The sequence below is a fragment of the Mytilus galloprovincialis genome, chromosome 5, assembly GCF_965363235.1.
Source record: "Mytilus galloprovincialis chromosome 5, xbMytGall1.hap1.1, whole genome shotgun sequence".
NCBI classification, from domain to species: Eukaryota; Metazoa; Mollusca; class Bivalvia; order Mytilida; family Mytilidae; genus Mytilus; species Mytilus galloprovincialis.
In genome coordinates, this window is record NC_134842.1 from 68,173,808 (window position 1) to 68,187,421 (window position 13,614).

The 13,614-nt window shown below is 32.2% G+C and overlaps 1 long non-coding RNA gene across 2 annotated transcripts; it reads right to left on the minus strand.

Moving 5' to 3' along the window:
• Positions 1-7,851: 7,851 nt before the first annotated feature.
• On the minus strand, positions 7,852-10,303 carry LOC143076294 (uncharacterized). 2 transcript variants are annotated; one of them, XR_012978600.1, is made up of 2 exons: positions 10,077-10,303; positions 7,852-9,366 (listed from the first exon to the last, which is right to left on the minus strand). It is a non-coding gene; the product is annotated as an uncharacterized LOC143076294 (long non-coding RNA). The 2 variants fall into 2 exon arrangements; XR_012978599.1 differs by having other exon boundaries at positions 7,852-9,372.
• Positions 10,304-13,614: the final 3,311 nt, after the last annotated feature.

The following is a 13,614-nucleotide window of genomic DNA, read 5'->3' on the forward strand; positions in this document are numbered from 1 at the left end:
AACATTGAAAGGGACAAGGGTGAATCATTTCTTTAACTGATTTTATTCACCAAATTTTTTTCTTATACAGCTAAAAAGGATGATTATAATTTATAACTTGGAATCAAACAGACCTTGAAAATTCCATTTGCACCTTATTTGAGTCAAATCGGTGAACAGAATAAGAATAAGAATAAGAATAAGAATTTTATTATTCTAAAATCCAAACAATAGGATTGTTACTAAAATACACAATAAAAACAAACAAACAGACAGTGGCACATTAATTACAAAACGATAGTCATTAAACACTACAAACATGTAGCATTGAAAGAAAAACAAAAACATAGATTATTAGTATTAATTATAATACTATTTTTGACAGCATGCCTCCTCTTTAAAATTATCAATAAAAATATTATGCTTATGTTACAAAAAATACGTTATAATATATATAACATTATAAGTTAAGCCATCAATTACACAGTTCATATATTGACATTATAATTGTTTCTCTCATTATACATTTCACTTATGTAGTTAACAATGATAAGTAAAATATCACATTCTTCGCAGGAAAATATAAAATCAAATTTGTTTTCTTCACTCATTGAATTAAAACAGGGGACAATACTAGATATTTCATCAAACATTTTGATCCTAGTTTTATTAATTTCTGAACATGTTATGATAAAATGAAATTCATCTTCCACCTCTTTATGGCGTAAAGGACATATTCTATTTTCTAAAGCTGTTTTGTTGTATCTACCACGTTCAACAGCCAGCATACTATTACTTTTTCTTATTTTAGCATAATTTTTTGTAACATTTTTATCTAAATTCAATAAAAGGTACTTTTCCAGTTCATACTTTACTTTAAATTTTCTGTAGGTTCTTATTTTATTTCCATTTATTGAATTATCATCATTAAAGAGACAATTTCTCCAAAATATAATGTAATTTTCATTGAGCTTCTTCACGACGGCTAAAAGTATTTTTTTTTAGAGAAGGTACATTGATTTTCCCAAACTTGAGTGAAATTCAATTTTATAAAATAATGACTCATTTTCATTTGACTTTAAAATATGTAACCAAAATCCTACAGAAGACTTAAGGGCCTGTATACCAATAGGGTACATTCCCAATTCAGCTAATACAGCTGTATTTACTGCCTTTGAATTAACATTTAGAAGACCTTTCACAAATTTGATTTTAGAGTTTTACTGATTCCATAGATAAATATTGAGATTCAAGAGTTTTGTTGTTCTTCACATTATTTAGCGACCATATCTCACTACAATACAGTAATATTGGGCTAACACAAGAATTAAATAGTTTCATATGGGAAAAAAACATCCATTTTATCTGAGTAGAGTATTTTTTTGATACAAAAGAATGCCTTAGAAGCTTTTTTACATAGGAGATTTACAGCATTAGTGAAAATTCCTGATGGCTTGAATAGTATACCTACATATTTATATTCTGTGCAACATTCAATTACTTCATTATTCAATACAAACTTGTCTTTAGTAAGTTTTTTACCACTTTTATTAAATATCATTGTTTTTGTCTTGTCTAGATTGACAGTCAAGTTCCATTTTTCACAATAAGTATTTAACTTGTTTAGACAATTTTGTAAACCTTCTGAGGATTCGGATATTAATACTAAGTCATCAGCATATAAAAGACTTAGACAATTTTATGTCATGTAATGTTACAGGATCACATGTGTTATCAAACATTGAGGTTAAATCATTTATATAAAAGAAAATAAGGTAGGACTTAGAATGCAGCCTTGTTTTACTCCAACTGTGGAAGGGAACATTATAGTAATGCCTTCAGTGACTTTAACTGCAAATAAAACTTCTTTGTACATATCTTTTAGAATATTAAAGAATGGTCCAGTTATGTTATATTCAGCAAGTTTGTGCAACAGAGCCTCTCTATTTATAGTGTCAAAAGCTTTTTTAAAATCAATAAAACATGCATTTATTCTTTTGTTTGATTTAAAAACCTTATCAATAATAGTTTTTAAAGTAAGAATGTGATCACTAGTTCTGCATCCTTTTTTGAATCCAATCTTTTCACGACAGATAATATTATTATTTTCTGAATACTTTTCTAAACGGTTATACAAAACTCTCGAGAAATTTTTTCCTAAGCAGCTAGAAAGTGCTATACCTCTGTAGTTTCGGGGGTTATTAAAACACCCTCCTTTGAATACTGGTTTAATGTAATTTTCTCTCCATTTAGAAGGATATATGCCAGTAAAAAGAATAAAGTTAAATAATTTTACATACATGTTGACGTTCATAGTACAAGATATTTTCAACATTTCATTTGTGAGTCCATCAGAACCACATGATTTCTTATTTTTCAAGGCTTTCAGAGTAAGAAGCACTTCCTCTGCAGTTATCCTAACATTTAAATTTTTGTTGCAATTATTCAAAAATTTATCATCAGTGCATGATTTGAAATCAGAATTTTTGTCATGGGTAGTATTCATTAGATTTCTGAAGTATTCAAACCATTCTTTAGCTTAAATGTTTGAACTAGGATCATTCAATTCTTTTTTCTTTAAGGTTTTAACAGTTTTCCAAAACTCATCTGAAGAATTATTTGATTCCAAAATTTTTGTCAGCATTTTATTTCTAAATTGTCTATAGTTTTTCCTTATTAATTTATTAAGTACCTTTTTTTTGGACATAACTTCTAATCTTAGTTGCTTATTCCATGGTTCTTTACACAATTTCCTAGTATGGTGTTTTAAAGCTCTAAATTGTGCTTCACATTCATTAGTATAGTAGGGTTTTTTAACTTTTCGGAATTTACTTTTGTTATTCCTAAACGTGGATCGTTTTGGGCCAAGCAAAGCAGCATTATACAATAAAGATGATATGTTAGAAACATTTTCATTAATTTTTTCTTCTACACTGGACAAGTTATTTTGAACAGGAATTTCTGGTAAGCTTTCTATTTCAGAAATAATTGGTTGGAAGTCAGTTTTTAATAAGTTTAATTTAAATGTATTTTCATATTCATTACTCCATTTTATGCACTTTAAAGGATTTTTTTAAGTTTTCTGGGGGTTGCCTATTTATTTGAGACATGATATTTACTGTTATTGGACAATGATCTGATACTGTTGGGTCAAATTTATGATACTTGACAAGAACCCAGAGCTGCAAATACAGTATTTATCAATAGAAGTTCCATTATGATTAAAAAATGTAACTTTTCCCTTGGAATCTCCTAAAGTTCTTCCATTTAAAATTCTTAATTGAGCAGAAAAGCACAACTCTAATAATTGTTTACCATAACTGTTGGTGTTTCTCAGTGCTTCTTGATTTAAGCACAGCATCTGCTATGTAATTTATAGGTACAAAATCATCTAGGTTGTCATCAATTTCATTTGTAATATAATCAGACTCACTGACATTGATATGGGCATTCAAATCTCCAATTAAAGCAATATTACCCTCTAAAGAAAATTTGGTAATATTTTGAAATATTTTTTCGAATATTTGTTTATCACAATTAGTTCGCATAGTGTATGATGAGTTACTGGGCGGTATATACATGGAGCAGATGAATAGATTTTTCTCAAAGCCAAAATAATTTTTGTCAAGTTTAAACCACATCATGTCACTCATTGTTTTATCAATTAATTTAACACCTTGCAAAATTTCCCTTTTAATAAAAGTGGCTAAACCACCCCATACTCTATTAGTTTTAGACTGTCTGCAGTTAGTAAAACATTTGTATCCATTATAAAATAAAATATACTTTGAGGAGGCATGTGTCTCTGATAAAAATATAATACCAGATGTCATTATCCTCGAGGCCCAAAACATAACAAATAGATAATAAGGTTTTGGCAGTATTTGGCCACAGCTTTATCTTGAATAAAATATAACATATATGATATATAATATGTATTTAAATTGGCAATCTTGCTCTGAAATATATTTATCAATGTCTGTATTTAATATATATGTAAATTATAATGTGGCTACCGCAAATTATGGCAGACCACTAATATAAATATATTTAAGTAATATGAGAAGTTGACTGATGAGCCCTGGTAATCAGAGGCTATCATTACTGTTCACTGAATATATGAATGTTAAATCCAGCGCAGCGAAATGTGCCAAATGTGCTCTGCCAATGTCCACTTTTACATCTACATTGTGTTCACTAGTTGTCTCCTACTCTCCCATCTCAGTACCATTAGCAGAAATAAGCTGAAATATAAACTTAAAAACAGTATCTGGTTTCTTACTTCCATTCAGAACAAATACACATGTAACACAAAATTAATTTACATTGGGAGGGTGGTGGGTTTTTTAAGAAGATTATTTTCTCGTCCAATTTTCGTCTGCTGCAATCTTGCCGACGTATTTCGAAAAGACCAAAGCGAGGTTGCGATCAAACTAATCAACACAAATGTTAAATACCCAACAGTGAACCACCACCTGCCCAAATTAAAATCTTCGAGTTTGTACCCAATGGATAACGGGCTTTAAAATTGTAGATTTTAAATCCTTTTATCCTCGAGGCCCAAAACATAACAAATAGATAATAAGGTTTTGGCAGTATTTGGCCACAGCTTTATCTTGAATAAAATATAACATATATGATATATAATATGTATTTAAATTGGCAATCTTGCTCTGAAATATATTTATCAATGTCTGTATTTAATATATATGTAAATTATAATGTGGCTACCGCAAATTATGGCAGACCACTAATATAAATATATTTAAGTAATATGAGAAGTTGACTGATGAGCCCTGGTAATCAGAGGCTATCATTACTGTTCACTGAATATATGAATGTTAAATCCAGCGCAGCGAAATGTGCCAAATTGTCCGATAAGATCAGGGTAACAACTTGATCTGATTGGACAACCGCCACTGAAAAGAGGGGGTGTAGCTGCGCGAAGCTGTGCCAAATACAATTTAATATATTAACTTTCAAGTTACTTCCTAGTAACTTACTTGAAACGTCAGATATAAAATGTTAACATAACAGTTGTATCTAATTACAGTCGGGGAAGGTTAAATTAATGCCAAGATTCCTGATGATCATTTCTAATCCTCCCTGGAGGGTATTCAAAAAAATGTTATTTCCCAAAGACGTCAAATGCACTCCATCTTTCATTAAGAATAATTCATTAGCCTTTATATCAGGGTAACGGAGGTAACAACCATCTGTTTTGGTTAAAAATGATGCTATAGAGGTATTAACCCTCATTCTACATTTTTCCATGGCATTAATATTGTCAGAGTAACGCCAACTTGATCTCGGAATAATTTGAGACCAGACAAAAACTGTGTCCAACATCAGTTGACGCATCCAACTGAACTGTTTCCTTATTAGTTCACAAAGAGTTTTTGAACTTTTTTCCCCTATATCATTGTCTCCAATATGTAAAACTAATATAGTTGGCGGATCTTCATATTTTAACATGGTTCTTATTTGTTGTTTCATGTCCAGCACTTTACCTCCACATTTTCCCTGCCAACAAATATTTACTCCCATCCTCTGCAGCCCCAAGTTTACCCCTCCCGGTCTTCCTCTGGCTTCCCCAAAGGCATGCTTAATAATCGAGGATCCAACGATCCAAACTGTAGCATGTCCTGCAATTCTTAGAAAGCAATTATTACTTGCTTATATTGATGCAGGACATACCATTTATTTACATAATACAATATTATTTAAATGCCAGCTCAAGACTGCATTACAAAATAAGCAAATATAGAAACATATTTACACAAATAAATGTACATATATGATGTTCAGGCATTTAAATCCTAATGTAACGCAAAAAGGCCTGTGACTTCCAACGTCCCATTTCTTTAATTTGTTCATCAGAAATACCTTCTAATGCGCATGTAGTTGCCATGCCAATTCTAAAGGAATGGGACTTAAATCCATTGTTTTCTATACCAATTACTGACAGAGACCTTTTTAATAATGCTGAAAACTGGTATCTTGTAAGGGGGGATCCATCAAAATGACAAAATAAAGGTCCCAGATAAGGTGGGCGAACTTTAATAAAATTAGCCATTATTTGTACTGGACATACATTTTTGTTTTTCTGCTTAGAAATAACGATTGTTGTTCCAGAACCAAACTGATCAGTTTTAGATGACGTCAATAAAACCTCTAATCTTGCATCACAAAGCTTTATATTTTCAAATTTTACAGTATGCATCTGCTTATTTTTACAATCAACTGTTATTTCACCTACTCTCATAAAACCATGAAAGGCTAGCGAAAATGAAGCCATAAACAGTTTTGTCTCATACCCGTTTTTGCAAATCACCGCCAGTGACCTCAATAATTTTTCCAATATATCTCTCGTTATGGGTAATCTAGTGTCCTTTTGATTTGGGCCCCCCAACCTTTTTATTCCTTCAATCAATTTTCTGACAACAAATTTCTGTGTATTGTCTTCTAAATTGTTGATTTTATTAAAGTAACTTAAGCCTGAAATATAGCCAGATACTGTTGAGTGGGACAATTTCTTTGTAAACATATAAACAATGAATGATGTCAAGCCATCAAGCGGAATAGGCCAGACATCAGAAAAACCATGATTTTCTCTGAATTTAACAAATATGTCCATGCTATGCAAATATGCTTTCTGTGTACTGGGTGTTAATGAATTTATAAGTAAATGATTCATTTCAGTTCTGAAATCATCGACAGGAATTCTTGTGGGATTGCTGCTGGAGAACTGTCTGCATTCGGGACCAAGTCCATAAAACGTTGTTCCTGAAATCGAGAAAGAGCATCTGCGATTGCATTATGCTCACCCTCAATATGTTGTGCCCTAAATTGTATGTTATTGTTCATAGTGAGAAAAACTAGTTGTCTTATCAATATCATAACTCTCTTTGATTTTGATGTTCTTTTGTTCACAATGCTTACTAATGCCTGATTATCTATTCTCAACAGAATCTTTTTATTTCTAAATGAACGACCCCATATCATGAACGACAGCACGATGGGAATAAGCTCCAAACATGTTATATCCAATAAAATGCTAGTATCAGCCCAACTACTTGGCCACTGGTATTGTACCCAGTGACCTTGAAAATAAGCTCCACAACCTAATAAAACATTACCTGCACTATCAGTGAATAATTCCAGACTTTCATTAGTCGACCAAAATCTATCAGGAAAATAACACTGACCATTGAATTGATCTAGAAAATTTAGCCAAACTCTAGCATCTGCTTTGACCTCTGAATTCAATCTGACAGTATAATAAGGCTTTCCATTCTTAACTGAAGCTATCAAATCGTAAAAACGACGAATAAAAGCACGGGCTGATATAATAGCCCTTGAACAAAATGCCATTAAACCAGTAATTGATTCAAGTTCCTTCAGTGCCATTTTCTTTTTCGACAAGACCTGATCAAGCATAAATTTAAGTTTATCCAGTTTTTCAGGGGGGATTCTAACCAACATAAGTACTGTGTCAATTTCAAGGCCTAGAAATGTGATACATGTGGTAGGACCTACTGTTTTATTCTCTGCTAGTGGAACACCTAGCTGCCTACATACTTCATTAAAAGTGTCCATCAAAATGGTACAATTATCCGTTGAACTTTCACCAGCAAAGAAAAAGTCATCCAAATAGTGGTCTAAAGTCTCAATGCCAGCTTTCAATGCAACTGTTTTATGCAAAAAAGTGGCAAATTTTTCAAAGAGGGCACATGATATAGAACAGCCTTCAGGCAGACATTTATTAATATAATATTTCCCATCAAAGAAAATTCCCAGAAGGTCAAAATCAGCTGGGTGAACCAATAAAATTCTAAAGGCCTGACTAATGTCCATTTTTGCGCAAAGCACGTTATTTCCTAATTCAGAGATCATCCCAACCACTTTATCAAAAGAAGAATACTTTACTTTACAAATTTCTGGATCAATGAAATCATTCACACTCCAGTTTAGAGGATATGACAAGTGAGTTATAAGACGCCATCCACCGTCATTTTTTGAAACTACCCCAATAGGAGATATTCTTAAAGTTGAAATTGGTATTTTTGAAAAGGGGCCCAACATTCTACCAAGATGCACTTCTTTTTGTAATTTTAAATTCGTTTCAGTTTTGTGAACTTCTGCCGAAATGAGATTGCTTGCAAAACTCGAGATCCTTGGACCAGTATAGTTTAATCTAAACCCCTCTATAAATCCCAATAATAACATTGCTGCATCAGTTTTGTTTTCATAATTTGACAGTAATTCTCTTAAAGATTTAATTTTGACTGGGGTTTTGCCTTTGTCCCATAAATGCTCCAGGAGAACGGAATCTTGTGTTATTTTGCATTTGCCTAGGAGCAAAGGGTTGAAAATTAGATGCTGTATTTGTGGTGCTTGAGGCCGGGCTGATCTGAATCTCTGAACAATCCCAGGTGACTGAGGATTATTAGAGTTAGTCACTTTGCTATTAGTGCAATATATAACCGGATGTACCCCACTACATTTTAAACAAGCATGTTTGTATGTGCAATATTGTTGGGTGCACGTCCCATTATAATTATATGCATAGCATTTAAGAAAATTGTTTGTTGGTTTTTGTGCAATATTGAACTCTGGCCCATTAATTGGACCTGCTGGTTGCATATACAATAACCATAGCTCAGTGTCTATGACAGACCAGGATCCAGCAGGCTCCTGTGATCTACGTAGTCTAAACTGTTCATCATACAATTTCCATCCTAAACCTGCATAGCGTTTAGCCCCTAACCTGACAGTTTGCATATACTTCAACAGTTCTTGGAACTGAGAGGTATGTATAGTACAATAAATACTGATATATATTAAAAAGGCATCCGTCCATATACCTATTGTGTTAATTCTTGTATCCTGTTGCTTAGGTTGTAATATAATCTGTCCCTGATTAAATGTAAGTGTTTGATTCACTCTTGTTATGTTTTGTGAATTATTTAACAAACTGCCCATATCTACATATTCCCCATTTATTACTTTTTGTTTGACATTTTGCGATACGTTTCGCGCTATGTCATCTGACGCCTTAACCGTTTCAATGGGTAAGGCATAACCTGTGTTAATTAGGGGTTGGTGTAATGTTGTATTACCTGGAGCAGGGTAAATTGTTTCTGCTGGCAGTGTTGCTGGGATCATTATTGGACTGTGTGGTAGTACATTAGTTGTCACTGTGTTTGAGCCGAGCTGTACAGGTGGTGTTCCACTTGTTCTAGGTAAATTCCTAGGTAATCTATCTGCAATATTAGCAGTCGCCTCTTCCTGTTGCTGTTTCGACTTCTTTGCAGCAGCCGCTGCGCCTCCATTATTTGCCCTGCTTGTCGGCACCCTTTTTCTGCCGGACCTCCTATACATGATCTGAAACTTAAAGTGTATGTGTTATCTTCATTCAAATAAATACATGTGCTTTACCTTATATATATATATAAAATATTAAAAGTGAATATCCAAAAACATACGTATTTCACAAATCTCTCTCCGATTATATGCCTATAGTTTGCTCTTTCGTGTTATTTTCAGGATATATAAACTAAGAATCAATTACTACTTACTAAAATGATTGTTTTGCCATTTGTGCAAATCCGAAACATACGAGTTTATCAAAGCCGGTTCCGGTTTTTATGCCCACCGTTAACCGGAAGTTTGTCATTACAAGTTTGTCAATAAATAGAGTCGAAACACTCAACTTTTTGCTCATTTTTGTCCTGTATTTAGATGAACTAAGTTATCGACTGCATCAATTTATATGCTGACAATAAGCTATTTCAAAATTTCATTGTGAAAATATTTGGTTGATTTGAAAACCCTTTATATCACTTAAGTACGGCAATAACAGTTATAAATTCCTTCACATTTTCAAATTGCATAAAAATATAATGTCTAACACAATCTTGGTTTGATTTATTTTTGGCTGTGACCGTTTACTTAAATTCGACATTCATTTGCACATTAAATTTTTGTATGTTTTTAAATGTCGTTTTTAACTAAAATTTCAAGACATCGGGATTAAATCGATATCAATCCGTCTTTATCGTATATCAAAATAAACTTATAGCCCTTTATCAAACCTATTTCAGGTGTTATTTCAACTTTTTTAAGAAGATTATTTTCTCGTCCAATTTTCGTCTGCTGCAATCTTGCCGACGTATTTCGAAAAGACCAAAGCGAGGTTGCGATCAAACTAATCAACACAAATGTTAAATACCCAACAGTGAACCACCACCTGCCCAAATTAAAATCTTCGAGTTTGTACCCAATGGATAACGGGCTTTAAAATTGTAGATTTTAAATCCTTTTATATTACTAAAATGTTCATCATCTAGTTTACATATCCTGTCTCCACTCAATTTTCTAAATAAACCATTAATATTCCATGAAGTAATTGATACATTTCTTGCCCCTTTTATACACATATTTTTGAGTTATAAAACAAACAAACAAACATCATGAACAAGGATAGGGTTCTTATTAACCTAATAAGCTAATGCAATTAGCAAATGTATAATTCTTTTAAAATTGTATCAATTGTTCATTGTTGTACCACAATGACATATATTTTGTAATAGTTATTAATTAGAACTGTGTTATTCATAATAAAATTTCAAATTAAAGCTTTTAAAATAAACAGCTAGAGTTATCCCTTTTTACCTAGCAAATAGATTAATGACTAAGACATATAAGAGAGAAAACCAAAAATATGAAATAAATTTACTAAGAAATCTAGAATTTACATCTTTTTAATTCTTCTATCTATGTAAAAAGAAAATGGGACTTTAAAGTATTTTTTCCCTTACTTAAAGTACACAAGACCCTCTGGTCAAAATCAACATGTATATATTCACAAGTTTCTTAAATTTAAAAGGAAAAAACATTCTTTTTAACAATAACTATTATGATTGTCTTCACACTTTTTGTGCAATGATTAAAAATTTAATGACATTTAAATACATTTGCAAATGCAGATGCAATACTGGTCGCTAAGTCAGAAATCTGACTTTGGTTAAGGTCTCTATCCATTTCATGTCTGTATGATTGGTTGTATTGAGATGTACTGTTGTCATAATTTCTGTAGTAGTTAACTTCTCCATCAGTATTGTATGAATTGTCGTAATCAAATGATTTTCTTATACTATCATTTCTGTAATGGCCAAGTTCTGTCTTATTATCTTGAGTATACCAATTATTGTTATACAATGGTCTCCTAGTGTTATCACCCTTGTATTGGTGACTTTTGTTGTAGCCTGTATTACTGAATCCATGGTTGTAATTGTACTTAGTACGTCCTCTATAGTTCGTACTGTGATCAGTCTTACTCACTCTCTTGTTCTCCGATTGCCTTTATGGAAACATGGTTTTTCTTATATTTCCAGCAAGAACCCCAGTGCCTTGATATATAGATAAACGAATGGAGTCAGAGTACAAATTTTCCATAACATCTCCATTGTCAGCTGTGAAATTATTATTTTCACATATAAGTAGTGTAGATGTTGTTGCAAATTTTAATTTTATCATTTCATTCAATGCTTGACTCTTTTTATTTAACAAGGTGTATTTAGTTGGGATAACTAAAGAAAGCACAACACTATTTGCTTAACCTAAAGCTTTGTTTACCATTTCTTCGTATCTAGGGAATATACCTTCAGCTGATTCATCTCTCACTTTGATGTCATTAATTCCGACATGAATAATAATTGATCTTGCCGAAGAAATATCCTCTAATGCTTCAATAACGTTTTCTATTCTGTATGTTATTTGTTTGAGACCTGCTTGTCCAGAGCCTGCTAACAATCTTTTAATGTCTACCTTGTGGCCAATAGAATCGTGATAGAAAATAGTATCGAGTTTTGCATTATTTAAATAAGCACCATTTACTGCAGATTTTGGTGTTTTATAGGGTATGTCCCAATCATTCTTGTTATTTTGTAAATTACTTTTGTTTATATCTAAATGTTGTTGGATTGATGTCAGGCTCTCATCAGTTGTGATGGACATTCTATCAGAGCTGTTTTGGGGTTCAGCTGTTAGATCAAGATTAGATGTCAAGTTTACTTCTTGTTGATCATTGTTGAAGGAAGAGTTGTTATCTTCAGATACCCTTTTTGTTTGTTTTTTCCATGGCTCTCCGTCACGATCATACAGAACTGACTGAATTCTTTCTTGAAGGTTGTGAATTGTCTTGTCTTTGTCGTCTATCCTCTCTTTGAAGGTCATTTTCAAGTTGTCTTTATCATTTTGTATTTGTTCAAGTTTTAGGGAAAGTTTCTCAGTTTCAATGTCTGATTGAATTTTTTCTTCTCTAATTACACTGATCTGATTTTGATGTTCAGTTTTTGTGTTTTCAAGTTCTTTAGCATACTTCTTTTGGTTTCTATCTTGTAATTCATTAAGTTGTTGAACTTCTTTTCTTAAGGAACTAATCATATCATCTTTTTCTTTTATTTGATTTTCAAATAGTTTTATTTCAGGTTGGAGTGTCTCAGATGAACCTTTTAATTTTTTTGATTTTTCGAAGTTCCTGCAGAGTATCTGTATGATTTATTCCTAAAATGTCTATTGTGTTGGCCAGAGTTGAAGTGATTTTGACTAAAGATTCTTCAAAAATGTCTAACCTGTTGTTAATCATTAGGACTGCATTTGAATCAACCTGTTCTGGTAAATTTATATAATTTTCATCTTTATTTGTAGCATTTGTAACGGGACCATGTTTCTCATTTTTATTCAGTGTTTTATCCTTATTTTCAGTCTTGTGATTTTCATTATCTTTCTCAGAATTTGTCATTGAACTGGTAAGAAGAATTTTTGGATTAGTTTCTTCAGTAATGTCAGTATTGGTGTCATTTGAAGTGACACTTACACAGTTGTCATTTCCTTTTTTGTCTAGTTTACTAATTAGAATATCGACCAGTTGTTTACAGGCTTGAAATTTGTTGTCACAAAATGTCTCCCAACCTTTTCCTTGGATCAAAATTTTCCCAGTGGTAAGATATATAATGATTTTGTAAAGAAAGTCATCATCATCAGAGTCTAAGCTGTTGGACACCACAAATTCAGTTTGAATAATTTTATCATTTTCAGCTTTCTTATCAATCCATGTGACATCAGCCCCATTGCCTTCCTTGTTGTAAATAAGATCTCCGAAAGCAGATATCCATGCATGAATTCTTGTATTTGATGTTATAAAGCTGGCACAGTTTCCTTTTTGTTTTTAGAACGATTTATCAATATATTCGAAGGGGATAATCTTTCCGTTTGAAGATTTCTGACTATTTTTATATGTTTCTGTTACATTATAAAATTTAACAAGGCTCTCTACGTCTGTGTTTATTTGAGATCGGGTTGTTTTGGCGGCCATTGTTGTTTTGTTTTGGTTACCGCAATATAATGGTATTCAGATATGTGTCCCTTTTAAACTCAAATATTTAGTAAATTTTTCATCCCTCCTTGGACATGATGTTTTAACTACTCAAGCTCTCATTGGTTGACAAGTTTGTGTCATTTTAGTTCATATTTCAGTTAGTTTGGAGAAAAATATTTGCGTACTCAAAATATGGTGGCTGCTATCGAGGTGCGTTCGAATGGATCAATGAATTTGACCGCTATTTCTCG